At 33.8% G+C, this 17,137-nt stretch overlaps 1 pseudogene; it reads left to right on the forward strand.

Moving 5' to 3' along the window:
* Positions 1-3,916: 3,916 nt before the first annotated feature.
* The window catches only part of LOC109450807 (sodium/potassium-transporting ATPase subunit beta-3 pseudogene), a 32,515-nt pseudogene continuing 19,294 nt past the window's right edge, over positions 3,917-17,137 (forward strand).

The raw sequence follows: 17,137 nt of genomic DNA on the forward strand, positions 1-17,137 counted from the left end.
AACTATCACTTTCCAGATGAAGAGGCTATAACTCAACCCCATAAATTCAGAACTTGACACTTAAAAAGTTCATCCACAGAAAAATTAAATTCTGCAAGAATAACAGTGGTAATTTAGGACATTTACTTTTTTCTAGGTATATTGAATTTGTTCAAAAACTGATTTTCTACCTAGAGCAGGTACCAGAGTAATAATAATAATAATAATAATAATAATAATTAATAATAATAATAAAATAATTAGTTTAGAATAGAAGACAATGAGATTAATGAAGTAATGTGCTGTATTGGAGAAAACTACATTAAGTAAACTTTGAATAACACAATTTATTGCTTTAAGAGTAAAGAAAATATTTTTAAACGTTTCTTCTTTGGTCTTTATAGATTTTTCAAGAAAAACACTATTTTAAAGACTGGATTTGAGTTGGTATCTTTAAAAAGGGATTATCTATTAGCCATTTCATTGATTAGGAATAACAATGACATCCTTCCATTAAGTACTGTTACTTGTGTATTTGAACTGGGGTCTCCTGGATATTTTACTGTCATCAGTGTTGACCAGTAAGAGACAATGAGTTTATAAATGTAAATATTGTATTTCTCTGTGAAAATAGACCTAAGGCAATATTTTCCCTGAATTCCAATTTCTGTGTGAGACTAAGATATTTTAAAATTAAATTTTAGTCATATGAACTAAAGTCTATTATTGTTTCCATCAAATAGTAGTCTCTGTTTCTTTTTCTTTTTTTTTTAATGTGACTAATAAGATCCTTAAAAATGTTAGACAAATGTTTGAGAGAATTAATAATGAATTTGGAAATAATTAGAATTAAGAATAAAATAATATGCTTTATGCGAAATTATTTATATTGATAGCTGAGATTCTCTTAACCAAACTCTAATCAGCTAGTTCAAAAATGGGACTTCCTCTTCTAGATTGAATCTGACTGATGCTAACAGCGTACTGTACATTTATGGCAAGTTACATGTTGACTGACCTTAAGTACAAGTAAGAGAGAATTTTCCTGTCATTGCCTTGAGCTGGGCTTTGGTATTTTCCTGCATTTGGCCTCAAACTAAAACATCAACTCTTACTGGGTCTTGAGGCTGCCTGCTTTCCTATTGGAACTTACACCACCATTGGCTCTCCTGGTTCTCAGGCTTTTAGACTCAGTCTAGAAATACACCATCTGCTTTCCTGGGTGTCCAGCATGCTGACTGCATATCTTGGGGCATCTCAGCCTCCATAATCTCTATAATCCCTTGAGATAATTCATATGTGTATTCTGTTTCTCTAGGGAATCCTGACTAATACTATGACCACATCAAAATTTCTTTTAATCTTCCAATTATGTTCAAAATCTCCAACCTACACTGGCTTAGTTATAAAACTCTTATGGTCCCTTATTAAATATATTCTTTCTATATTTATTCTCTATAAAAATGTACATATTCTCTAGATATATGATATGCCTATGTGTATATATGGGCAGATGTTAATGTTTGTAAAGGTGTAAAACAGCCTGGCATGAAGTAGATAGTCAATAAATATATTTTTTTGAATATTGTTAAGCAATCACACACAAACATTTTTTTTCCTGGTACTAAAGTTGTCCTTGATTCTGTCTGTTTTATACAAAACAAACAAACAAAAAACAAAAAACAAACTAACAAAAAGAATAAAGAAAGACTATGTGGCTTATTTTGGAAATGATCTCAGCCAGTTCCCAGAGAATAGCTAGAAGGGTCCAACTTCATTTTAGAGATAAGGAAAAATGATGCTTAGGTAACTCGCCCAAAGTCACAAGCCTATTGTGGGTAGAGTGGAGAGCAGTATCCAGATGGTCTAAGGTAGCTCCATACTCCCTTTGATTACACTGTACTGCCTCTCAATTTTACAAGTTCAAGCACTCAGAGGGTTTCTGTTTGCTTATTTGTTTTGTTTCTATTTCAGTCACTATCATAGGATTTGGGGCCATGGCAACAGCTGCTACAATCATGCTCCTCGCTTGCCAGTTCTCTAGGATGGCTGGCCATGTAAATGATGGTTGATTATCCTGTTGGCACAATCTTGTGCTTCTAACATCTCTGCCATATGGTTGTGCTTTCCCATTGGAAAATCCAACTAGTTTGTAAACTTTTTTTCCTCAAAAGCAGAGACCATGACTCCTACATCTTTACAAATATATTTTGTGCTGAGTATAGTATTCACAAGAGCAAGAGCTTGATGAACATAATGGGGATTCAGGACCCCCCCCCCCCCATCCTCCTGTCTAGCTAGTACATTGGCTTCCTCTATTAGCCTGCCATGGCTGCTGTGCCTCAAACTGAGTAGCTTACTACAATGCAAACATATTATCTTACAGTTCTGGAGATCAGAAACCTGAAATGGATCACACTAGGCTGAAACAAAGGGATTAAGAGGGTTGCATTCCTTTCTAGTAGCTCTAGGGGAGAATCGATGTGTATGATTTTGCCTTTCCCAGCTTTTAGAGGCTGCCCAATTCCCTGGCCCTTCTAACGTCAAAGCCAGCAACGGTAGATTGAGTCTTTCTCATATCACGTCATTCTGATGCTCTGTACCCATCATCCATGTCCTACTCTCACTCACGCTCTTTTGTCTCTCTAATAAAGGATGCTTATGATTATATCGGGCCTACATGGATAACTCGGATACTCTTTATTTCAAGGTCAGCTTATTAGCAATCTTAATTCCATCTGTAACCTTAAATTACCCTTGTCACGTAACATAACATATTCTTAAATTCTGGGGATTAGTGTGCGCATATCTTTGAGGGTCTATTCTGTCTTCAATAGTTCTTTTTATTATTTAGTGATTATTTCCTTGCATGTTCGTCCCCATTGTCCAATTGTGAACATTTTGAGGATGATGTTCTATCCTACTCATTTTTGTACACATCAATCCTGATATGGTTCCTATAGTATAGAACAGGTTAAACACATATTTGATGAAAAAGTGGAAGCATGGAAAAAATATTCCAGTTAGACATATGTGTCTTACCAAAAAACAGAAATATGTACTCTATGTGTGAACATGCTTTATTCATTCAACAATCATTTTGAATTCTGTACCTAAGAGCTGTTCCAGGAACTTAGAACAGAAGTAACAGAAATCCTTAAATTTAGATTTTAGTGGTTGGTGAAAGTAAAAAATAATTGACAGAATAAATAAAACATTTATGATATATAAGAAAGCGATTGATGCTATTAAACTGGAGTATGGGAAAAATGAACATATATGTCCACACAAAACTTGCACATGAATATCCATAGCATCACAATTCACAATAGCCATTAAAGGAAAATGATCCAAGTGTCCATCAACTGGTGAATGGATAAACAAAATGTAGTATATCCATACAATGGAATAACATTCGGCAATAAAAAGGAAATGATTACTGACACATGCTAAAAGGCAGATGAAACACAAACATGGCATGCTAAGTAAAAGATGCAACACACAAAATAAAATGTGTCTTGTGGTTCCATTTATGTGAAATAGCCAAAAGACAAATCTATACGGACAGAAATAGGCCAGTACCTAAGGCTGGGTTTGGTAATAGAAAATGACTTGTACATAGATGTGAGGTTTCTTTGGGGGGTTATAGACATGTCTTACAATTAGATAGTGATTATGTTTGCATAAATCTGTAATTTGCTAAAACCATTGAATTGTAAACCTAAAGCAGATTAATTGTATGTCTTTTAATTATAGCTCAGTAAAACTGTTAATTAAAAAATAAAGAAAAAGAAGTGTAGTAAGGTTGGTGATCTGGGGGCTTGGCTGGGTGCAGGTGTAATTTTCATTAAGATGTTCAGGTTGGGCCTCATTAAGAAGGAAATATTTCATCAAAGGCTCTATGGAAGGGATCAAGGTACATATATATATAGGGGATATGGGTGCCCGCCTGAAACAAAAAGCTGTAAACATATCTGAAGGAGGTGGGTATGTGCTGTGTTGCGCAAACATCAAGGAAGCGAGTGTGACTGAAATGATGAGTTCAGAAGGTGAAAATAAGTTAGAGAGGTAAAGGGTGGTACCCAGAATGGGTGACCACTGTAAGGAAATTAACTTTACTTTCAGTAAAATGAGAGAACATGGAAGATTTTGAGCAAAGGAGTGAGATGTTTTCTCTTACTTTTTAAAGTGATCATCATGGCCACTCTGTAGATAATTATCGCAGGAGGGCAAAGGTGGGCAAAGGAGAAGCTGGGCAGGGAGGGAGGAGGTTCCTGCAGTAATCCTGTTCAGAGACGCTAAAAGCTGGAACCAGGGAGGTAGGACTGCACGTGGTCAGATGCCATCTGAATTTCTGTTTGTGTGGTTATGTTTGTGTGTGTGTGTATGTGTGTGCGTGCGCATGCACGAGCACTTATTTTAATGTTAAGGAAGAATTTTCTTTAGCTTTATAAAAATAATATATCAAATTATTTTTATCTAAGAAGCTGGATGTGATGTTTCCCAGTCTGCTCCAGACCTTCAGACACCCTAGTTGTTGTCATTGGGCGATTGATTGCCTTACCTTGGGTTGCTCTTGGTTCTGTGAGACAGTCACGGTGCGCACTTATGGAGCCATTGTAGTGATGAAGAAATAAAATAGGTCCAAAAACATAGTCTTGTGTCAACCTTGATAAAGTGTAATTTATTTTACCTGGAAGATCAAACAAACAATGAATTAAGTTCTCAGGACTATCAGCAGAAATAAATAAATAAATAAATAAACAAATAAATAAATAAGAAATTTGGGTCTTAAATAGTAAATACCTGAACTCTAGTCTGAGAAATATAAAAATAATATTGGGTTTTTAATTAAAGGGACTGTTCAAATTTATATCTTATAATTATTTTAAATTTAAAAAATGAAATTTATTTCATCAGTTTCTGTGGAGAAAGCCTGGAGAAAGGTTCCTATTTAGGCAAAATTCAAATTGCTTCTTAGACTTTGAAAAATAATGATTTAAAAAAATATTAAATATACATATTTTTTTAATAGACAATGTATCCTGGAGAGTGCATTCATAAATCCATCTGTGCATCCCCGCTGATATCCTGAAGAAAAGAAATATATCTACAGCCTTGTAACACTGTGTTTGGCTCTAAGAGCCATCGTTACCTAACACAAAAATGGCAGCTTTTGAGATGAATCTGTTTATAATGAATATTAAGTCTATGATAAATGGCAGCATAACAAGGGTTAGGAAATTCCTTCCAATAAGAAAACATATTTTTCCTGATCTCTCTTTCCTCTTAGAATATGACTAGACATGCAATATTGACTGTATAACCAACTAAGCTAACAGTATGTTAGAAAATGTGTTAATATACACTTGCAGGGGGTGGCCGATTAGCTCAGTTGGTTAGAGCGTGGTGTTAATAACACCAAGGTTGCTGGTTCGATCCTCCCATGGGCCACTGTGAGCTGTGCCCTCCTAAATATATATATTTATATGTATACACACATTTGCAAACATATTTATAAAGAAAAATCAATTCCATGGTTCTTTCCCAAACTGTGGAGGAACCTTAGTCATGGTAGCAGTAGTTTCAATTCTCTAAGCTTCTACTTCACATTTAGATAAAGTTATGAAAAAGTCTGATGGCAATATTCCCCCAAATAAATCATAAAACAAATCTAATCAGGAACCAAAGCCAGTCTAAAGTCTGATGTCACAAAAATAAATAAATAAATGGATAAATAAATAGATAAATATCCGGAATACCATCATAAAATGCCAATTCACATGGACGCTTAGGCCTGTGCACCCAGAATAAGTTATAAGTTATATAGAGAGCGGCAACAAATGTGCCAATATTTCAGTGTTTTAGCACAATAGAGAAGTTTTTTCACTCACACAGACGAACAATATGGTGTGCCCCTTTTGCTGGATCTCCTGGGCACCTTCTTTTAAGTGATGATTCAGGGACCCTGCATCTTCCTATCTCCTAGCTCTCATGTCCTTGAGTCTTGGAGTCCTCAGCTGAATTGTCCACATTTGGACAGCAGATGGGAAAGAGAGAAAGCATGAAGGATCTCAAGAATTTCTTTTGATGCCTGGTCAGGAAATGAAATACATCACTTCTCTTGCATTCCAATGATTAGGACTCAGTGACTAGGACCCCCATAACTGTAGGGAAGACTGGAAATTTGGTCTAACTCTCTGTTTAGTATCAAGGATTCAGTGAGCTTATCGGAGCCTCTACTCCAGGGTTTAAATCTCTAGGGTAGCAAACAAGATGTGAACGCAGGGATATAGAGGATTTGAATGTTCAGGAAAACTACTGTATTAATAAATCACACCTAAGTGTTGTTAATAGAGAAAAAACACACACAAAAAACAAGCAAACTATATATATATAGTATTGGACCCTTGAACAATACAGATTTGAACTGTGCAGGTTCACTTATACCTGGATTTTTTTCAATAAATACCTATACTGTTTTCCATTGACTAAGAGGGCTGACTGTATACATTGATCTGTGCCATTTTATATATGGGACTTGAGCATCTTTGGATTTTGGTATCCACAGGGGTTCCTGGAACCAATCCCCCATTCACAACGAGGGACAACTAAGTTTTGGAGGAGTCAAACGTTATACATAGGGGGTGGGGTTGGTTGATGCCTCCTAACCCCCAAGTTGTTTAAGGGTCAACTGTACATATGAAAAATAAATGGAGCAGGAGAGGTAACTAGGTTGTTTATATCAAATTCCTTTCCACCCCATAATTCCTCATCCTTTTGGAATTCTTCTGTTAACTACTAATTCTAACATGTTCTGAAATTACAGCTCTCCCAATTATTTTAAAGAACTATCCCATTAAGGACAATATATTATCATTTAATTTCCTCTTATATATCTGAGAACGGGATGGAGCACATTCTTTTATCAATAGAAGAGCTGGGAATAAAAATAGAGAAATAATCCCAGAGCTGTACATACACGGTTGATTTTAATAATCTTTATTTAAATTATTTGCCTTTCTGCCTAGCTTCTGGCTTGCTCCATGTATCAAATGCTATCTTCTTACACCAATCTGGAGCATTCACAAGCATATCCAGTTTGCTAAAAGTCCAGACCAAGAGTGAAAATGGAAAAAGAGACAGAGGGTTTACTGTTCCATTTGTTTAAAGATATCTGATATCCTGTTTAATATTTGAATACCTCATCTTCATCATCTCATGGACTTGAGGAACGTTCACTCCCTCCAAGAAATGTCATGGCTACCATAAATGATGAGAACATACTTCAGTTTCCATTGGATAATGTAAAACTCTACATGTCAACAAAATTACCCACTGATTCACATGCAAATTAACATTTGAGAAACACAGCTTTATAGAATATCTCTCACTTCAAAAATTTACAATATACAGTAGTATTGAAAAAACAACTGAGCATGTGTGTTGCAAAGAAACTTGCTTACCATTACTATTATTATTATTATTATTATTTTCAAATATATCAATTGGTTTCACTATGATTGCTTCCTTAAAAAAATACCCACCTACACCCCACAGGAGGCTAGTGTTTTGTGAAACTCAGATTGGGAAATAGATTCAATGTACAAAATTGGGAAGAGGTAGAATCAGAAAGTTAAATGTTGGGGTTTAACTGGTGTCTCCTCCATAAATCATTTCTGAATCAAAAGGTTCATCACTGTCTTCCTGGCTAGGTACCCAGATTCTAACATGAAAAATTTTAGTCATTCATTCAGCAAATCTTCATTGAGGTACTATTTTCAGACAATTAGGGCCAGCCAAAGGAAGAGTAAGCAATAATTTCAGTGGAGGAGGGGGACATGTCAATAAAATATTAAAATAGACTGTGAATATAAAATATTTACAATGGGTAGACACTCTCATTTGGATAGACTGTTAGGGAATTTGCCTTAAAATGGACCCTGGTTTGTAGCAAACTCTATCAAAACATTGTGATTTTAGAATTAGCTATAAAATTATAGTGTTTCCTTAATTTCTTCCACTCAAGATGTAATCAGCATCTCTCTTTTTCCCTCCCCTTTTTGACTATAAATTGACTTTCTATCCCTTCCATTTTAAGAAAAAAATGTTCTTAAAAGTATAAAATCACAGAAATGAGGTAAACATGAGATGACAGGTACATTAAAAAGGAAAAAAAAGTGTGTCTCAAACTAAGGGGAAAAAATCAAAATATAATGTGAGAGTCTGATGCCTATACCCTAGACATTTCACAGACATAAAGTATGTATAATTAAAAGAGATATAATCTCAGGTGAAACACTGGGAAATGTGTCATTTGTGTTTTATCATGTTGATTCTGTTCAGGTACACTATGTTTTTGAAGAACTGTTGTTATGGACAAGTTAATACTGCTCTTAACATTTAATAAAAACACTTAATTTATTTTAAGTATATTCTTTTATCTTTATTAGACAAGGAAAGTAGGAGGGAAAAGGTCATGGTTTAATTTTCCATCTGCAGAATGTGGTTCCACTAAACATGACTTAATGAGTTAAATAGGTGGAATATATCAAATTGCACCGCCTGCAGAAAAAAGGAAGTGCAATGATGTGAGACACCAAACACAGGCATTGTTCTCTTATGCTAGGGGAACTATGATATTCCTTAATCAACTGTTAAATGACATGCTCTCTCTTTAGATCTCGTGTTATTAATATTTTATGTTTATTCAACTGTAATCAGATACAGTTGAAGCAAAGTAAAATACATTTTTGACAGTGTTGACACATTTATAAAATTGTGTAACAACCACCACACGAGATACAAAACATTTCTTCCACACTAAAAAGATTTATCTGTGAATTTCACACTCAATGCCCATCTCCTCTTCCCAGATCCCGCCCTATACAGGTAACCACTAATCTACGTTATGGTCATTATAAATTTGATTTGTATTCTTTGGAGTTCAAATAAGGAAAGCATACAGTTTTTACTACACAGGCTGCCAAAAGAACATGTACACATTTTAAGAAAGGAACAAAAAAAACTATATTAAAATTGTAATACTCAATATATACCGATAACAAAAGATGAATGCAAGTCATGTGTATACATTTTTTGACACCACCGGTATTTTGTATCTGGCTTCTTTCACTCATACTGATATTGGGATCCATCCATGTGGTTGCTCAGATCATAGTTCGTTCCTTTTTGGATGACTAGAAAGTTCTTATATGGACATAATTTGTTCAGCCACAATTTGTTCAGCCATTCCCTTGCTGATGGACATAAGGATTATTTCTGGATTTTTGGCTATTATGAATAACGTTTCTATAAACATTTGTTTATAGGTCTTCATGTGGACATACGTTTTCATTTTTCTTAGGTAAGCAGTTAGAATGGAATTGCTGGTAATTACATCACAAATTTTATAAGAAACTGTCAAAATGTTTTAAAAAGTGATTGAATCATTTTCATTCCCACAAGCAATATGTAAGAGATCCAATTTTACCATATTCTCTCTGTTTTTTCATGTTTTTAATTTTAGCAATTCTAGCGAGTGATTGCTGGTATCACTTTATAGTTTTAATTTGCATTTACTTGGTGGCTAATGATGTTGAACACCTTTTCATGTATTCATTTGCTCATTCTTTGTTGTAGTGTCTGCTCCAATCATTTTACTTATTTTTATCTAGTTGTTTGTTTTCTTATTATTGAGTTGTAAGGATTCATTATACATTCAGGATAACTCTTTTATCAGGTTTGTATTTTGCAAAAGCTCCTTTCCCCCATTTTATGGATTAGATTTTCATTTCCTTTTCAGTATTTCACAAAGTGCACAAGTTTTCAACTTGGATCAAATTCAATTTATATTACTTTTCTTTAGGGTTTGGTTTTTCTGTGCTCTAAGTAGATTTGCCAATCAAAGTCACTAAGATTATCTATTCGTTTTTATTCTAGATGTTTTTAGTTTTAACTTTCACGTTTAGATGTATGATTCATTTCAATCGATTGAAATTTATTGGAGCAATTAATTTTTATTTGATATGAAGTGAATAGAACATTGTTCACGCAATGCTGTTTGAAAGATTATTTTTCCCCCATTAAATTATCCTAAAGGATTTGTCAATAATAAACTGGCTATGTATATGTGTGTGTGTGTGTGTGTATACATATGTATATGTATATATATATATGTTTTGACTATATATGTATATATATATTCAATTTATATGTGAGATATATGCGATTATATATATATATATATATACATATATGTATATATATATATATATATATATATATATATATATATACATAAAATCGCATTAATGTTATTTTTCTGGGTGTTACTCTGTTCTGTTAACATATATGTCTATCTTCACATCAGTAGCACACTATCTTGATTATTCTAACTTATTGGTTAGTCTTGAAATCAAGTGTGTATGTCCTTCAAATTGGATTTTTTTTTTTTTTTTGAAATTATTTTGGTTAGTTTAAGGCTTATGCATTTCCATACGAATTTTAGAATCATCTTCAGCAAATCATCAATTTTAGCAAACATTTGGGAATATGTTGACTTTATAGATCACTTTGGAGAGAATTTACATCTTAAAATATTTTGGTATTGTAATACATAAACTCAGTACATCTCTCCATATATTTAGGCTTTCTATAAGTCTCCAGAAATGATGTGCAGTTTTCAGTGTACAATTTTGAACATATTTTGTTAAACTTAGCTGTAAGAATTTTGATGCTGTTACAAATGTTATTTGATATGTCATAAATAGCATTGTCTTTTTTTACATTTCAACTTCATCATGACAATTGCTACCTTGTATAAATATTTTTTTTCTTTATTATTGACCTTGCATTAAGTACATAGTCTTGTTCTGATGAATTTTTTATAGTTTTCTTCATATTTTCTGCACAAACAATTTTCTAATCTATAATTTTAAAAAGTCATATTTTTCCACATTTGAATACATTTTATTTATTTTTGAATTGGCTAGGACCTCCAGTAAAATTTCAAAGAGAAGTAGTTGATAGTGGCATTGAGACAGTCTATATTTTTTGTCTATTTTTTATATCAATTAATGAAAACCTTTTTTAAATATCAAAATTTTAGAGTGCATTTTTTTCATTTCTCCTTTCAGTTTCATCTTTTGTATTTCATGTATCGTGAAACTCTGTTATTAGACACATACATATTTAGAATCACAATGATCCTTGATGAATTGACTGATGTTATGAAATGTCCCTCTTTACCTCTTGTATGTGTTACATGCCTTCAGTTAGCTCCTACCCCTGGCAACTCTATGAATAAGTGATGTCCACAATATCCTGCTCTCAACTGCCCTTTTTAGCTCCTGTAGACTAATGCCTCTGGAAGTCCACAGTATTCTTAGTGCTCTCCTCCAACACCATATTTCAAATCAATCAATTTTTTTCCCATCAGTCTTCTTCACCATCCAACTAGAGCATCCATACATAGTAGTTGGGAATAGGGGGTGTCGATGATTTTAGACTTGGCATCTAATGACACATCTTTGCTCTTAGTGAACTTTATCAGTTGAAATGACCCTTACCTGAAGTCTACTTTGACATCAATATAGACACACTAGTTTTTAATTAGTGTTTCATGTTATGTGTCTTCCAACTTTTATGCTCTTTGTGTATTTTTTATTTAATGTTTTTTGTAGGTAACATGCTTTGTTACCTTGCTTTGTTATCAATATGCCTTGGCTTAAGTTTACCACTTTAAACTTTACTTGTTTATTTATGTATAATAATAGATGTCCTGCTTTTATATTTATACCATCTGCTGTACATTTCCCCCCTTCTCTTGCTTTGTTTTTTGTTTTTGTTTTCTTTAAGTTTTTTTCTTTTCTACCATTATTTTATTTTATTTTTTTCTTACTCCTGGGACTATGATTACATATATTTTAGTCCTATTGATATTGACTTGCAGGTCACTGATACTCAGTTTAATTTTTCACAATCTATATTTCATTTAAAATAACTTCTATTGCAGTGTGTTCAAGGTCACTAATCATTTCTTATGTTGTTTGTAGTCAGTTCTTAATCTCAGTAAACATATTTTTATTATAAATATGCATGGTATTCTTCATCTCCAGATATTGTGTTTGAAATTTATATTCCATTTAGTTCCTCATTGTGTTCACATTTTCCTTGAACATTTGGAGTGTGTGTGTGTGTGTGTGTGTGTGTGTGTGTGTGTGTATGTGTTTAACATCCATATTTGCTAATTCCATAATTGCTACAGGAACATTGAGTATTCTTGGACCCATATGAGTTTTGGAATTTCTTCATCTTACAGCTCTTCTGTAATTGTTATCCTTGCCATTTTTTTTCTTATCTAGCTTGTGTGCTTTCTGACTCGTGTGAATTGATTTTTAATCAAAGACTGCTCTCTGAAATACTCTGCTCATCTTTTTCTCCCTGACCTATCTATGTCTCCTTATCACAGTGTGACTGCTGATCTCTGCTTGGCTTCCCCCATGCTTTGTTAAAGCTGGAAAATGCTTCCAGGAAGTAAGCTAGAGAAACTATAGGGATCACCTCATTTATTGATTTATCTTTATGCTTATTTTCCTGTACTGCCAGTTATCCAATATCCAAAAAGAGTTGTTTCTTACATTTTGTCCAATTTTGTATTTGTTAGAGCAGGACAACAGGTACCATTGCATGTTATCTTCTATGAATGGAAATGGAAATCTCCCATTTCATTTTAAATGCAAGTAATTGGTAGAATGAAATTAATGTGCACTTACAAATATGTTTTTAATTCATATAGCACATATTAAATCTACTAAAAGCAAGTAATACACAATAATATACTTAAAATATTAAGATGGCATGTGTTGAAGCAAAACACTCTAAATTGTCAAATGTTCCTGTGCAATATCATGAATTATAAGAAATATGTCTGTGGTCATTTAGAGGATCAAAATATATTTCTCGTAAATGTTTGGTCTTTCTCCACATTCCTGGCTTACAGTCCAGAAACCCTTGGAATTTCCCAAGTATTGAGAGTGATAAAGGTATCTTTGTTTATGTGGTGACTGGGAAGTACCTAAGGATGGGGGCTGGTTGCTAGGAGACCCAACCATATGATTAGCAGGTTGGAACTTTGAGTTCCATCCCCCAGACCTTCCAGGATGGGTGAGTGGCTGGAGACTGAACCAATCCACAATGGCTAATGATTTAATCAAGCATACCTTTGTATGAAGCCTTCATAAAAATCCAAATAGGCAGGGTGTGGAGAGCTTTCTGGTTGGTGAATACTCAGAGATGGAGGAAGAGTTGTGGGCCTGGAGCAGGCGTTGAAGCTCTGCACTCTTTCCCACACACTTCACTCTCTGCATCTCTTCCATCTTACTATTCCTGAATTATATCCTTTGGCAATAAACCAGTGATGTAGTAAGTAACATGTTTCTCAGAGTTCTGTGAACCGTTCTGGAAAATTTATTCAACCCAAGGAGAGCGTGTTAGGACCTCTGATTTATAGCCAGTTGGTCAGAAATAGGGTGACAATCTGGACTTGTGATGAGCGATGAGCATCCTCAGTTGGAGGAGGTCCTAGGAACCTCCAACCTGTGGCCAGTTAGTCAGAAGCACAGGCAACCTGGGCTTGTGTCTGTTGTCTGAAGTGTGTGTGGAGTACAGGCAATCTTATAGGACTGAACCCTTAACCTGTGGAATCTGATGCTATCTCTGGGTAGATAGTGTCAGAATTGAGTTGATTCTCAGACATTCTGCTGGTGTTAGTTAGTATGGGGAGGAAACCCTGACCTCACAGTGGAATGGGATACTAAGTGAAGATGATATGGAGTGGACTACGGCTCACTGAAGATGAGTATGTAACTCAAAGAAGAAATAAACTTTTGTTGTTTTAAGCCACTCAGATTTTGTGGCCATTAGTTACTGAAATATAATCTAGCCTATCTTAACTGATGCATATGTAAATTTAATCAACATAATAAATTATTTAATTTCAGCTTCATAAATTGTAAAATTTACATATTACCTGTACTATACTACTTAAAGTATTATTGTGATAATTTAGTTCATGTATATATTCAAGAACAATTGCTTATTATAGACACTGCATAAATATGAGGAGCTCATCTTAAACCATATTTAGTTAAGTTTAGCATTTTAATCTGTGATCTTAACTGTATGAAACTATAAGTTTAATTTTAAAATAAGTTGCAGTTTGATGGATTACAATTACCACTGAGTATATATGCCTTAAATTTTTAAAGCAATCTTTTTTTTCAGAATTCTTCCTCCAAATAGCTATCACTGAATGATTAGGTATTCATTGTATACTTTTTTGTCTTATTGGAATTTTCTGTGCCTCTTCAAAAACTAAACTCTATTTATAAAATGGTTGTTCTTTTCTTTGATCTTTTATTCTTCAGCTATAGAGATTTGACAATATCATATTGGAAAATAAATTCAGAATTAATTATTCCCTTAAAATATATAACATTTAATTTACTGTAACCCTCCAGCACATTTTGTAACCCATAACAAACTATTTTGTTTCCTTTTTAATAAAATATTTTTTTTATAAATTTAATCCCAGTCTCCCTTTTGAGAGACAGAATAGTTCTTCTAGGAAAATTTTACATTTCAGTCACATTTTCTAGCTGTAATAAAAAGATTACCTAAATAAATAGAAACCACTGACATGAATAAATGACAACACAGATAAATACAAAGTGTTGGTAAGACATACATTTCTTCGTCCCAGTTTCTTATTTTCATCTCCAGTATCTTTTATAGTAACCTATATGTCAGTTCTTGACTCACTGTTGTCACTTTAAAGAAAGAGAAGAGCTTTTTCATTCTATGTTCAAATGCATTGAAAGTTTATTTAGGCACTCTTTTGTGTTCTTTCTAATCATTTTGTAATAAAAGATCTTGTGCTGAGGCTGTACTATGGAGAGAACATAAGAAAAATATTTTTAAAAACTATGTTCTTTTGGTTAATAATATCTTATACAACTTCTTAAATGGACATATTTACTACAAAATATTTTAGAACATACAGTATACCATCAAGCTTTGTGATTTTTTTAATGGGGGGGCCAGTATGTGATATTTTCTGAAATAATTTGACTGTGATATAATTTTATCTATAGAAACCCTACGAGAATGTGACTCCCTTGATCTTCTTTTACAAATGTACTACTAGATCAATAGTATGGGGTTTCTGGACGATAGTACTTTTTACTACTCATCATATAAAGTTCTGTTATGGGAATCTTGGTTCTTCTTGCCCAAACAGTGACAAATCAAAGGTCAACAAGCTGATTAATGTGCAAGCAGGGTTTATTACTGATACATTCTCAGGGAAGAGAAGGGGCCTAGGCAATGTTGGGGAGAGAGGTACACCGTGTTTCCCTGAAATAAGACCTAGCCAGACAATCAGCTCTAATGCATCTTTTGGAGCAAAAATTAATGTAAGACCGGGTCTTATACTATATAAGACTTATACTTATATAGTATAAGACCCGGTCTTATATTATAGTAAAATAAGACCAGGTATTATATTAAATTATTATATTATATTATATTATATTATTATATTTATTATATTTATTATATTATATTATATTATATTATATTATATTATATTATATTATATTATATTATATTATACTCAGTCTTATAGTAAAATAAGACTGGGTCTTATATTAATTTTTGCTCCAAAAGGCGCATTAGAGCTGATTGCCTAGCTCGGTCTTATTTTCTGGGAAACACGGTAGGCTCCTAGTATTAATGAGAGAGAGACAGAGACAGAGAGAGCGGGGGTGGGGGTGGGGGTGGCCTTGTCCAGAGGACATGCAGTTTGCTGGGTGGGGTGAGGGAGTTACATATTGATTTGGCATGAAAAGGTGATGCATACTCTTCCACAGGACAGTGTGACCTGCTAAGAGCAGTGAAGGTCTTTTTACTGAGATCCTTATCTTGTTCCAGACCACCTCTAGTCATCTGTTGTTGTAAAAACAGATACCTAGCTAGAGGTAGTCAATCAAAGCTATTTATGAGCATTTTCTGTAGGCACTATGGACCCCCTTGCATCTCTCCTCCTTTTCCTACATTTTCTAACTTCTACTTAACAGTTCTTTCTCACCTGAGAGGAATATCCTCTTTAACAGAGATTGCTATCTCAGGAGTGATGTGTGTTTGGAACTGACATTTGAAGAACATGTAATATTTATATAATATTACTTAGCTGAACTCTAATAAACCATTCATAAGCTGTATTCTTGCAGCTTGCCCTGAATTAAACTTATTATTTCATACACACAATGAAAAGGAAATCACCCCTTTTACCTTCAAAGAGTATTTACCTGCAATAGTGGTATTTATTTCATTTCACAGGGGAATCATGTTTCCTTAAATCTTGGTTTAAAAACCTGCCATCACACTAAAGTCTATCTTTTCAATGGCCACATGTATTTTTCTTTCCATATGCAAGCCTGGCATCTGGTATTTTCCTTTTATTATTCACATCAGATAAACAAAAATCCCATTGACTTGTAACTTTTGCCTAAAATATCTAGGACTTATCGAGCAATTGAGATAAATGAGTTTCATTCTCTTTCTTCTGAGCTAGGTTGGTGGACATTTATAATATCGTTCTTCCTTTCAGACACAATTCATTGAGGAGGCACACCCAAGTCAGAACAACAACAAAAAGTTTTTCTAACTCTTTCTTTTATCTTTTCCTTGGTTTATGTAATCATACTGGGTTTGACTTTGGGAATTGAAGGTGTGTGATATAAAATACTTATTTGTTCTCTTTTCTGCTTGACAAAGTCAACATTTAATAGCTTTCTAGAAAGTGAGTGCAATATCAAAGCCCATGTACATTTCCCGAGTCCATTTTTATTCTGATATTGTTAGGCATTTCCTAAATTGCCTTCCGGCAACCACAAATGCCTTTTGAAATTTTCTGTTTGCAGTCACATCACTGTCTTCTCCATCTTTCCCAAAATTTTGTATTTTGTGCTCTTTGTCATGTCAAAAAATGGTAGAAAAGGAAAATTGCTAAACTTCTACAGGAAGTGGAAGTCAACAGTTTGGACCCTATTAGATTGTGTTATTTTAACCTCTTGTCACCAATGCCAACCCCTCT

This window comes from Rhinolophus sinicus, chromosome 14 (assembly GCF_057876585.1).
Source record: "Rhinolophus sinicus isolate RSI-liver-muscle chromosome 14, RSI-T2T, whole genome shotgun sequence".
NCBI lineage: Eukaryota > Metazoa > Chordata > Mammalia > Chiroptera > Rhinolophidae > Rhinolophus > Rhinolophus sinicus.